The sequence below is a fragment of the Euprymna scolopes genome, chromosome 18, assembly GCF_053919585.1.
Source record: "Euprymna scolopes isolate OS-2025 chromosome 18, ASM5391958v1, whole genome shotgun sequence".
In the NCBI taxonomy this organism is placed as follows: Eukaryota; Metazoa; Mollusca; class Cephalopoda; order Sepiida; family Sepiolidae; genus Euprymna; species Euprymna scolopes.
The window spans coordinates 37,061,202-37,074,996 of record NC_136499.1 but is presented as its reverse complement, the minus strand read 5'-3'; positions in this window follow the sequence as shown (position 1 = coordinate 37,074,996).

The window sequence follows — 13,795 nt, the reverse complement described above, 5'->3', positions numbered from 1 at the left end:
CAGGAATGGGTATGTTTGATCTGGCAGAACGGTGGTTCATTAAAATTGTGGGGTCTGCGTTCGCGCTTGGTCCACAAAATATGGAAATAAAAACTTTAAAAATTAAAAAAAAAACGTTTACAAGTATTTTTATATAGATATACATAAGAATACTTTGATAAGTATGTTTTAACTTAAATAGGGATGGTATAATACAATTGCGGGGGTCTGCAATTCTATATATAGAATGGAAATATGCACAAACTTTAATAAAGACTTGTCATATCTATCTGCGTAAGTATACTTTGATAATTATGTTTCAGTTTGAATAAATATGGTATAATAAAATGATGGGGTGTTCGTTCGCGCCTGACCTCCATAGAATGGAAATATGTTACAAAGTTTAACAAGTTTTTTTTTTAATATAGATCCACAGAATATTGTGATAGGTGTTTCAGTGTGAACAGGTATGGTATGATAAATTATGGGGTTTATCTATTTTATTTTTACTTTGATCATATTTTGCTTTGGTTTTGATACCCCCAAATTCGAAGCTTTACAATCCTCCCTTTTTCATAACCTATCATATTTTCATAAATCAGAGCCCATTTTCTGTAGGTTGTTTCTGAACCTAGTCAATGACGGGTACATTTGCTAGTTTATATATATGTATAAAATCACCGGCAGGAATATGCGGCATTGCTCCAGTTGCGTTGAAATCCATTTGCAATACTTAAGATGTTGAGCTCGTTTTGATTATAATATGCTACTTTTATTCTGAGGAACTTCGCGAAAATTTTCTGATAAATTTTTCGTTAACATTTATTTGCAACTGTTTTAATATCACAATACGAGTTTAGTTTGGCATATGGATCTTCTAATTTTTTATTTACTATGGACCAAATGTATAATCCATCATAATATGGACTATGATGTGATTATCTGGTTGGTAGAGTAATCATTTTTATTAATAATGCGTAAGCTCAAATGATTTAAAATGAGCATTTCTTGCTACATAAATGATGATGATTACGATGATCATGATTAAAACAATAGCAAATCAAAACCACATAGAAATTACTATAGATTATTTCGCTTTGTTTTGTTTTTATTTTAAACATAAATCGGAAAGAGGAAATGTAAGCATTACAATTTTACAAACAACTTTTTAAATAAGAAAGTTTTATTTAACGTGAGTTGCTTACATTTCCCCTGGACGTTTGTTTCCTTACCTTATGTATATGTCGACCGTCAGAAAAGACGAGGTGAAAAATCTGCGCAAATTTGAATAAGTTTGTCATATTTCGGTTGTATAAGACGATTGTTAAAACACGAAACTGTTTGTTTAGCATAGACCAGATTACAACACTCGATATCTTATAAAATATTGATTTTTAATTCTTAGGGTCGTCTTATACGTCAAAATATATGGTATCAAATTTAGTTTGGTTAATAAAACTGTAAGGGTTTGGAGATATTGAAATTAAGGGCCTGCTGAAATAAAATCTCGACCACTGGAAGGCAGTTTATTTAAATTATTCGTTTTATTTTTAGTAAAAAGTCTGAAATAAACGTGGTATTGGCGTGAATGTTTAGATGTACGATTCAAACTAGGATAAACAGATGATAAAATCTCATTCCTTTCTCCATAGTTTTAAAGGCCTTATTATTTATATTTTTAAAACTGTATGATCGGATTCTCTTGGTAAATAAATAATTAAAGTATGTGTCCTATTTTCTACAGAATAGGCTGATATCTTAGGAACTGTTCGTTTTATTCTAATCTGATATCACACATTTGAATAGCTTCATTTTCCTAAAGTATGCCACATGCTATTTCTCGTTGTTAAGATATTAATGCGTAATTTTATCAATCCATACATAATCATGTTGTGATAACGATTCCTGTTAGATAACCACAGTTAAGTAACGTTGAGCCTAGTCAGAAGTAAAATGGGTAACCGTTTGGGAATTCCACGGCTGTATGTGCTCTCCGCTTATCTCGTCATGGACTTCTCTTTTTAACTACACTCAAGCAGTGCGAATTCAGAAGAGATGTGGTTGTCGGTTGCGAAATCCTGCCATTATAATTACACGCGAGGCTACACTTACAGGGGATATCCATTGTTTTACTAGATTGGACGAAGGCGATGTATACCGTTATATCATCTAAGTATTAATAGCATAACCTTTTTAAAAGAGATGGATTTCTAACAGATTAAAAAATGACATCCTGGCTTTTGCCCCAGTTTAAATAAAGACTGCATCGAGACAACGTAACAAATATTGTATTTTTGAAGCGGCCAAAGAAAATTCTAATCTCGAAATGGGGAAAAAATGCGATCAAGTGAAGAAATTAATTGGCCATTTTCCTAATTACTTCTCCGAGACTTTATCATTCTAGGATATTTGCTTGTGTTTATTTGAAAATTTATTTTTTAAGAAAAAAAACAAAGATAATGTTTTATTTTTATTTTTATTTTTAAAGTTACGTAATGAGAAAGAACAATTTGAAGGAAGACATTTAAATTGCCACAAAAACTAATAAAACAATTGAAATGTTACTATCTAAAAGCAATCTACATTTTCATAATGACAAATTAAAAATAGGCTTAAATTCGCATCTAGGGAAGAAAACAATGAATGCTACATCGCAACATCTCTATTGTGTTGCCGCGTGTATGGAATTAGAAAGATGTGATCAATACTTATCGGGAGCATTTCGATACAAAGTGTACGTAAGAACATTTCCAGACGCATCATATATCTTGGTGTGAAATAGAAAAAAAAACTGCCTATTTGTTTCGGAGTCAATAGGGACCAAGCCTATACACACACTCCCCAAAAGTATATTTCATATAATATTAGCTGGGGAACTCAGCGTTGTCCAGGTTATATGAGACCAAAAGAAGAATCTTAGTGTACCTTTCAAGTTCCCTGGGCTCACTTTTCAACAAAAAAATTATTAAATATTAAAAAGGTTTAAGATCAATTATTCCTTCGATTTGTACGGACTTATTGTACCGTGCTTATTTTTAAATAATAATTTAAAATGAAAATCTACTTTTACGCATAGTCAAAAAATGAATTATGTTCAGCGCTTAGCAAACTGCACAGCATTTATATAAGTGCATTGGGCCAAGAGACTGTGTACACTTTTAGCGTCTTTGAGTTCAATTTTCACACAACGATATTATCAGAACATCATTAAAAGGTTTAATAGTAATATCTGTGTATATACATACATTATATATATTATATATATACATAAACACACACACACACACACACACATATATATATATTGTCTTATTTGTAGTATTCCGAATTTTACTGGGTTTGTATAATTCAGTAATCATTAATATACCAATAAATGTTAGGGCAAAAGACAGATGACTTAAACTGTAAGCTACAAAATTATCATATTTCATAATTGAGCATTCATATATTATTTTAGCAAAAATCAAGACTTCAAAGAATTGGTTGATAACAACAAATAGTGTATTTCATGGTTAGTAACAATCGCATCAAGACTATTTGGAGAAATCCAAACATTATGTCGTTCGAAAATTTTCACAAGAACAGCCTTTCTCCAGACTTATTGAATAAAAAATACTTTAACAATAAAACATTATAGAAACAATTTCCCTTATAAGGAAAAGAAAACGAGCGAAAGTATTTCACCTATATCGTATCCTTTCAAAGTATTTTTAAAAAGATTTATGTATTTACCTATTTTCGTACCTCTATTCAAAATAATTATCATACTATGTTATCACTAATAACCTATGTCCATTTAATATGCTTTAATAATACTATTCATTGATTTCTTAAATAAAATTTCTTTATTTAATTTAAATAATTTTGTAATCCAAACTAGTCTACTAAGTTAAATTCTTTCCATTCTATATAAGTTCGTATCTGGAATTTGCTTTGTTTTTTACAAAAATATCGACTAACCTATTTATAAGATTTAAGAAGATTTTGTTTAAAACTTATTGAATAAAGAAAGAAAGTTTAACATTACGTTATACGTAGTTCATTCCTATTCTTCATTTAAAATCAAGGCTCTTAATCTATTTAATTTTTTCTTTCGTTCTTTCCTATTAAGATTTACGATTATCGGATATTTAATATGTAGAAAGGGAGATAACTCTGTACGTTCTAAATTTTAAAGTTTTAGTTGGAGTTATAAGTTACCAAAATCCTAATGTGTATTCATAACGATGAAAGGGAAGTAAGTCAAGCCGTTTGATCTTTCTTGGTTTGGTAAATTCCTAATATGCATTTATGAGTTATTTATTAATTAAAACTAGGCTAACCTATTCAAAATATAAGTTTGCAATGCATATCTCAACCATGAGACTAATTTCATTACCAAAGATTTAACCTTCTGAGATTATGCGTGGCTTTAATACAAAATGATTCAGAAATTAAGTTATTAAATACTTATCTAATAATAATACATATCCCATTAATAAGTATTTTAATAATGAATCTAATCTTTAGCTCCATGTACGTTTTAATTCAATGAAGCGCTTTAGAAACATAAGTATTTTTAAACCGAAATGAACGTTTTTCCCTATTAAAAATGATTGCTAATTACTTAATGTTATTAAAAAATTGCCCCTGCGTGGCGCGCATCTTAAAAGCAAATGCCGTAAGCAAACTCGCTATCCTTTAGGCTTACATTACAACAACGTTATGACGTTGCAAATTTATGTTTTAAATGAACGTACGAATGAACAACATTCACGCATGCGTAGATTGCAATTGCTAAAAAAGAACGTTGAATACAAGGTTTTTATCTGGCCCCTTCCTTCAAATAAAATAACATTTGTACCTTAAACAATAATTGATTTTTTTAAAATTGTATTGTACGTCCCGGGCTCTGCTTGTTCAGTAATTATTATATTCAGGGTTGTCCGTTTTGTAATTATTGACTTTTAGCTAGACGTAAATATACAAAAACACTAACAGACATTTGCACTTTATATAATATATTATCAATGAGGACCTCTGGAATTCGGTTCTCTGAAATTGACTGAGAATCAACATATGTCCTATCCTCTTATACATGTACTGTCATCGGCATCGGTGAAATCACAAGCGTTCTTAATCAAATCGATTGATCGCTTGCTAACGTTATGAACCTTCCCCTGCACTATACCAAAAGAAATTTTCACATGCTTCCCTGCAGTTGCACTTCACAAAGCGTTTTAATGTTTATTGCACATTAGAGAAACTAATATTAGTTTTAAAATATCTGTGAATAATAGCTTTACTTCAGAAATCAATATTATTGGCAGGTATAGCGTAAAATATTCGCCTGTAAAAAATTTTGTTTTATCTATTAGAGAAAGACAATGTCTAAGATAGGATTTTTTTCGCTTTCGTTACTCATCGGATTAATATCTGCACAAAACATATCTAAGAACACTGGCAGGCATATGAATTATTTTGTATGAGATTTGTAATTCATATGTTCAGCTGGCCTGACCTCAATATAATAGAAATAGACACAAACATTCATATCTATCTGCGTAAGTATACTTTGATAATTATGTTTCAGTTTGAAGAAATATGGTATAATAAAATTATGAGATTTTAGTTCGTGCCTGACCCCCATAGAATGGAAATATGTCACAAAGTTTAACAAGGTTTTTGTAATATAGATCCAAAGAATATTGTGATAAGTGCTTCAGTGTGAACAGGTATGCTATAATAAATTAGGAGTGTTATCAATTATATTTTTACTTTCATCATATTTTGCTTTGGTTTTGATACACCTAACATTTCGCTTGATGTAACCTCCGATCTTCTTTAGGTATATCTTGTCGAACTCAGAAATGTTATTGTCAAACTCGAGAAATTGGACACAATTTCGAGCAGAACCCTTTATTTACTTCACATGGGTAGCATACTATTGTTTTCTCAGCTTGTATTTCACGGTCAGCCAAACTGAGGATTGAACCTCCAACCTTCAAGAGAATATCACTTTTTACAATTGATTTTTCTAAGTACCCTAACCACTGCGCTACGGCGCCTTGTGGAAAAATACAGGAAACAATATAGGCTAATATGTCACAATGTCTTAACATTTTTTGAATAAGGAAGAGTACAAAAACTCAGTGAACCAAGAGAAAATAGAAAAGAATTAGCTGCCAGTCTAAGTGATACTTCTGTACATACATTTTTGTGCATGGTGTATGGTCGTTTCTGCAAGTCACTGGCGCGGCTCAAGTTCTATGAAGAACAGCGAAACGGAAATTAGTTATTTTTACACGCCCATACCTCGAAATCGAAGGGAATATCCATTTTATGTGACGTCTGCTTTAGCCAGGCTATACGTTTTTTTTTTGTTTTTTTGTTTTTTTGCAAAGAGAATAATTGTTCGTTGTGTATAGCATATTTTCACATTAACATATGTTGTATAGCATACTTTCATATTAACATATAGGATGGGGATGTTAATATTGATGAGGAACAGATACATTTATACAGTTCTGGAGTGTTTTTCTTTACATATAAAGCGAGGAGAGGGCGATCATTTCTTTTAACACAGGAGGGGACAGTCAGTTTTACAAAACATGATGATAACCTCTTTATTATCGTATCGACCGGTTGAATGATGATGACGTCAAGGAATTCAAAGTCGTACTATATGATTAAACCGTTCTCCTGCCGCTTCTAAAGGGACCCTCTTTTGATCATGTCGGCTCTTTCCGACCGCTTCTGATGATTCTTCGATCCGGATTCGTCTACCAGACTGCCCTAATATTCGACTGACTAGCTCTTTTATTGAGAATTAATTTTTGCTATGACGTAAGATGTGTGGTCTTAAAACGTTATCGACTCACGTGGCTTAAACATACATTTCCAAAACACACTTCTGCAACAAAGAATTCTCACTAACCTATGTTTCACCCTAACTTATTTTTCAATATGGTTTTAAATATTATTGGTCATTATTTTTAGCTGACCTTTTTAATTCAATTTCCATAAAAGAATGAAGAATTAAAATCTTTTTACAAACAAACATATCTAAATTATTTCATATGAAATTGAACAATGTGTAATTCTAACATTCCATTTTCTGAATCTATTTCCGAACCTTGCTAACAAAGTTCGAATCTCGATCTATCCTATTCTCATTTTCCACTTATCTTAAGGTCTTCTTACTTACAGGAAAAGGGAGCATCCCTTTTTCTGTAACATTCCTAGTCTTGTATATTTTATTTGCGAGAGCATGTCTGCAATTTAATGTACACACGCATTCATGTACACATAAAGATACAAATATTTATCCACATGAATGTGCACGTATATATATTTGTGCCCTTTTTAAGTTTGTCCATATTGAACGCAAACGCCTTTCATCTTTACGGTGAAAAGCGGAATGTAAGTAAACATTTTACATATCAGTGTCGACGTTCCTTTTTGAGACTTTGCAAATTTTGTGTAGGCAGAAAATATCTATATTCATTGACATAAATCACAAATACAAATAGCTGTATTATTTGACAAGTAAAAAAAAAAGTAAGAGGGGCCTGAACCACTGATCAATAATGATTATATGAGATAAAAAAGGAGTAGTGTTGTCGAATTATTTATTGAAGTTAAGTGAGGATGATAAAATATGAAATAGCTCATAAATAATATAGATACGAAAAGAGGAAAGAAAACGAAACTATATTAAGGAAGAATAATTCGCGAAAAGTCGGTTTGAAATGTTAATACTAACGTAAGAGAAAAGGGAAGTAAGCGCGAACGCTTGAAATACGCATAAGGTTTCATAGGAAATTATTTAGACGCAGAAGAAACGCACAGTGAAATTAATTAATACGCGTCGCCATCGAACGGCGTCTGAAAAAGTATAAAGAAAAAAAAACTGAAATAATAAAAACAACCCTGAAGAAATAACAGGGCTTAGTTAAGTGCGATTCTCAATGATAAAAAATAGATATATTAATGAAAAGATGAGATACAGCATATAGTACGATTGACAGATAATAACGTGCAATGTGATCGTAGAAAATAACGCAGATCTATTGTGATTTAAGGAGAGGAGTAACAAAGAGATCAATCAACCGTATTTACATGAGAATATATAGTGTAAACAATTACAGCATGTATCATTAATTTGATTAGAAATATAAGTAAATTATTTACTCATACACGCAAATAACACAGCATATATATATATATATATATAATTATTTAATATGATAATTATTTAATATAATGATTAAATACCTACAGACGCTAGTGTTTCGCCCTTTCGAGTATCTTAAGTGCAAGTTGTCACGATTAACAGCAGACGACAGAGTCAAAGCCGACTCTGGCTTGATTAGCAAGGACCTTATCCATTCGACTACCGCTAACCGCGTGAAATAACGTTGAGATTTAAACATTTTCTTTTTAAATGTTTTGTACGTAAGTCAGAGTGATCTAATCATTAAATGTTTATCTATGCATTAGAGCTAAATTGGCCGATTAATTCCGCTGAAATTGCTCAAAGAAAAGAAACGAGTTTCTTCAAGGGGCTAACATAATTATTTACTGTAATAATCATATACCTACGGACACTTTATATATATATATATATATATATATATATATATATATATATATATATATATATATATAATAGAAGAGGGTAAAAGAAGTATACGAAACTTCTTTATGATTAGACCAACAAGATGTGTAAAACCATTATTGTACATGTATATATATATACATATATTATATCTATTATATATACATAAATACAGACATAGACACATACCCACACACATGTATGTATGTATGTATGTATGTATATATATATATATATATATATATATATATATATATATATATATATATATATATTACAGACATATATTTCTGTTTGCTAGAAAAATTTTACCTTAAATTCTAGGCAATCATGCAGAATTTTAAAACTATGCATAAAAAGAGTCGGGCTGTTTAGTAAGATTAAACGAATAATCTAATAAAAATAATAAAAACTAATTAGTTACTGATCGTTTTTCAAAGGAATATGAAACTTAGTTAACCTTCATACAATCGCTAACTTGGCCATGATTTAGTATATTACGAAGAGTATTTTACTAATTTGAAATAGAAAAAGCTGACGGTTAATATGAATATAACACGGTATTGGTAATAACACTATCGAATCTCCACAGAATACCCAGAATAGTAATATTTATAATTCCTATTTGTATATAGATTCAGTTAATTACACACTCATAGAAAATACTTTTTTTCTTTATAACAACCCTGATCTAACAACTCTGATTTAACTTCGTACAGTTTACAATACCCAAGCAAGCAAAGGAAACCAAGAATCGTGCAACTCATACACATATATTTGAGTGACTTCAATTGTAATTAACATAAAAATCTCTGAACATATTAAATTGTGTAAGCATCAAAATACTATCAATAACCCAGTGACAACTCTTTCATTTCATAAAAACCTGACATCTAAATCATTACCTTCCTACTTAGTTTGGATATACTTAAAAAGTAAGACTCTTATATTCAAATAAACAATTAATTATCAACACATAATAACAGTTAACCTTTATTTTATGAATGGAACACAACAGAAAATCGTACAATACTAACTGTTACAAAAATCAATGAATATGGAATCACACAGTAAACTGCTTGGTTAAGAAAAAAAACCAAAAAAATAAAAAAAGATGTAATCGGTAAATCCTGTAATTGTATCCACACGCAATAGCAATAACTTTGCTTATATATTTGCTTTATTTGTTGAAATTTGAATAATTTTATGTATTTCTCATTGCACTAGATTTCGTAATTGACACCTCAAAAACGTTATAATAATTGCAAATGTTTATTATACTTAACAGCCTATGCAAACACTAGATGTTTTAACCTATAAAAAGCGGGCAATATGTGTAGCCGTTGACTTATGATATGTTAATTCCGCCAAAACTGTATTTCCTTAAGCGGCTAACATCTTTGTATGAAGCGATTCGGCGAAAGTGTCGACACACAAATTTTAAGGTACGGATGATCAACACCGTATATAATTTTTTCTAAAGCATTCAAATTATCCGTAACTAAGTAGTTTTTTTTTAATTTACTTGTGTATAATTTTCTTACAGTTATTCGCCTTGGTTTTGTTGGAGTCTTTTATTATAGCTAGTCCATCATCTCTATATAGGCTGATATCCATAGTATCAAATAAACTTGCAAGGGTATATAGAATTGATAATCCCACAAAAATTAGGCCTAAAAGTAGATGTACAAGCTAACATTAACATAACAAACTTACTGGACCTCACGTTAAATTCAGATAAACACACATATGAACCCTACGTAAAAGATATCGGTAATCCAATATACGTAAACTCTGAGTCCAATCACCCACCATCAATTATAAAACAGGTTCCTAACTCGATCGAAAGTAGACTCAGCAATAACAAGCGATGAAAGTGTACGTAACAGGTCCATCAATATCTACGAAACAGCCCTAAAAAATAGTGGATACAAAAATATTGTTATCAAATAGATATAACAAATTACCAATAACAATAAACTTAAAAAGAGAAGAAAAAGAAATATAATCTGGTATACGGCGCCATACAATAAAATCTTATAAACAAATCTTGGCAAGAAATTCCTAGATCTCATCAAAAAGCAGTTTTCCGTAAACAATCCCTTACACAAAATTTTCAATGAAAATAACCTAAAGTTATAATACAGCTGCTGCAGAGAATTTAGAGATGACAATTAAAGCACATAATAATTAAACATTAAATAAAATCAATGAAAACAACAACAAAAAAGTGGACATCATGTTAAAAATAAAACTATCACATACATATGTAACTAGGAGAAATAATAATAATAATAATAATAATAATAATAATAATAAACCTACTCTCAACAACGACAGCCATAGTATAAATAAAAATAAAAATACTAATAATGAACAACATAAATTCAACTGTAGATCACGCCCACTTTGCCAACTTCAAAATAAATATCTAACCAAAAGCGTAGTTTATCCGGCCACAATATTTGCGAAAGAAATCCAGAATAACAAGAAATATTACGTAGGTATTACTTCCTTTGATTTCAAAACCCGATATTATGACCACAAAAGTACGTTCAAAAATAATAAAAAAACACCGAATGAAAACAACACTAGCAAACAAATACTGGGAACTTAAAGAAAGCGGACGATCGCAGGTAGTCGAATGGAAAATATTAAGAAAAGCAAACACATACAAAGACCTAGGCGATCAATGTAGATTATGCCTTCATGAAAAGTTGCTATCCTATACTTTAAATAACTCCAACATCTATTAAACTTTCGGAGAGAAATAATGAATAACTGTGTGCACAGTATAAACGTTACTCTAGGATAGCAATACAAAATAATGTTTAAATTAAAATAACAATAGAAAATAAATATATAAAATAAACATACATATACATAAATTATCGTATATATAAATATATATATATATATATAAACTAAGATAATATTAAAAACAGACACAAGTTACTACACCTAGGTTTAAAATAGGTCAAATCACTAGATATCTACACTCTCCGCTAAAAAATACACAAAAAGGAAGGGTTAAACAGAAAGTCAACTGGGTATTTCTTCTGTAAGTGCCTGCTGATTGGTTGATTAGGAAGGGAGCGGTGGAAATTAGGATACTGATGGCCAACTAAAGATTCAATAGAATGTGTGTATATAAACACGGGAGACCACAACAATTCTTCGCATAACTGACGAATCCAAGTGTTGATGAAACGTGGAATAATCTGGGTAGCTTAATTACCATATATATATATTTATCACTTACTATATATATATATATATATATATATATATATCCACTTATCTTGTGCTTCCTTTTTTAAAATTAAATGTTTTTAACTCTTTTTCAAGATGTCTTTTAACATGTTTTATTAATCATTTGTTCATATATATATATATATATATATATATTTATTTATATCACTCAAACACGGTAGTGTTGTAATATATTATAAAGTGTTAGTTTCAGTCATTTAGAACTGCTTTAAAGCTTCACTGCTCACTCATTTTCCGGCCAAAATTTAAACAGTTATTTGTTAATAGATCACTTTCTCAGCTATACTGTGAAAAAATGTTCAATTTTCGTTCAGTACAACAAAAGTTATGATGAATTCTCTGTTGTTCAAAATCGTAAAAATATTTAAAAAGAAAAGCGACGCTTTTTATGTCTGGTTTCCATAGCAACAACGTCGCTACAACGGCTACTGTTTCTATTAACCCACTGCTGTCGCTAAAAGAAAAATAACAAGTGCACCAGAGAGAATGAAAGCATGAACAGGAGCTAATTGGGGGAGTTTTATTAAAAGCAGACGAGTACCGTCCATTGTCATTACGCAAGTGTGTATGGGGGCATAGAAATAAGACTAAAAATAAACAAACGAATTAACTGGAACCCATGAACAATCATGGAATACAATAGAAATATGCGAACATGAAAAGTAATATGGTTAAGCTTAAACATGTAATAGTAAAGGACTAGTGGTTAAAGCTGGAAAATAAAGGACAGGAAATTCTAGTAAAAAATATAATAAATTTATAACTTAAAATATTGCAGCATTAAGCATTTTTAAATTCAATTTATAACATTATATAATCAATTCTTAATGCTGCAATATTTTAAGTTATATATTTATTATATTTTTCAGTAGAATATATTATGCTTTTTACCCGTTTTTACAACTAGTCCTTTACTTTTTTATATTTAACCCTAACTATATATTTTTTATAATAACTGCTGATTCCCTTTTAAATAGACAAACACCACAAAGTTAGTTTCTTGACTTTTTAAACCACACTCTTTCTCTCGCCATATATATATATTAAAATTAAAATTAAAAAGTTAAAAATAAAAATGAAAAAGTTAAAAACAGCGTTTTTCCTCTGCTTGAATATGCCAGGTAATTTTTTTTTTTTTTTTTTATATCCTATTTATTGCTTTGCCCAGCAGCAATAGCTGCTGGTGGCGCCAGGGGTGGCAGTCCCGCTTTAGCCACCGAAACTGTGTCATCACCTCTGGTTAGCGGCTGATGAGGGCAAAGTAAAAGCACATGTGGTCACATGTTGTATGTAGAATTATATATATATATATATATATATATATATATATGTATATAGATATGTACATACATATATATATATATATGCTGCAGTTTTTTTTTTCTATTATATAAACATCAGTTGTCTGGTTGTGCATGAGTAGCAAAATTCAAAATCTACAAAACAAACATCCATGAATATTGTAGTTTTTGTTTTGTCAGCGTTGCCTTGGATAAATACTATCTAAGATTTAGAAATAAAAATAAAAATAAAACAAAAAAAAATAATTATTCATCATAAACAAACGCAGATTCCATTATTGTAGGTTGCTTCTTCAAGCATTTCATATATTAATTAAAATTAGAGGATATATTTCCTTATGTCGACTAATGCTTTAATCTTATATAAATATGTAACGGGTGTACAACAAGAGAGTGGAATGGGCTAGTCAAGTGAAGAAGGGTGAGTTGAAAACAAAATTAGAGCTGACGAAGAGGAAAAGAGACAAAATACAGCGAGGTGTAAAGCAATGAAAATAGACGTTTTAAATGGAATAGGTTACATATTAGATCCGGGTAAAGCCGGGTAGCTCTGCTAGTTACATAAGTAGAACATCGTCATAAAGTTATGCCACCGACTTACCCAGTATCATGTATATGTTAAAAATTCTTAGTATATAATGTT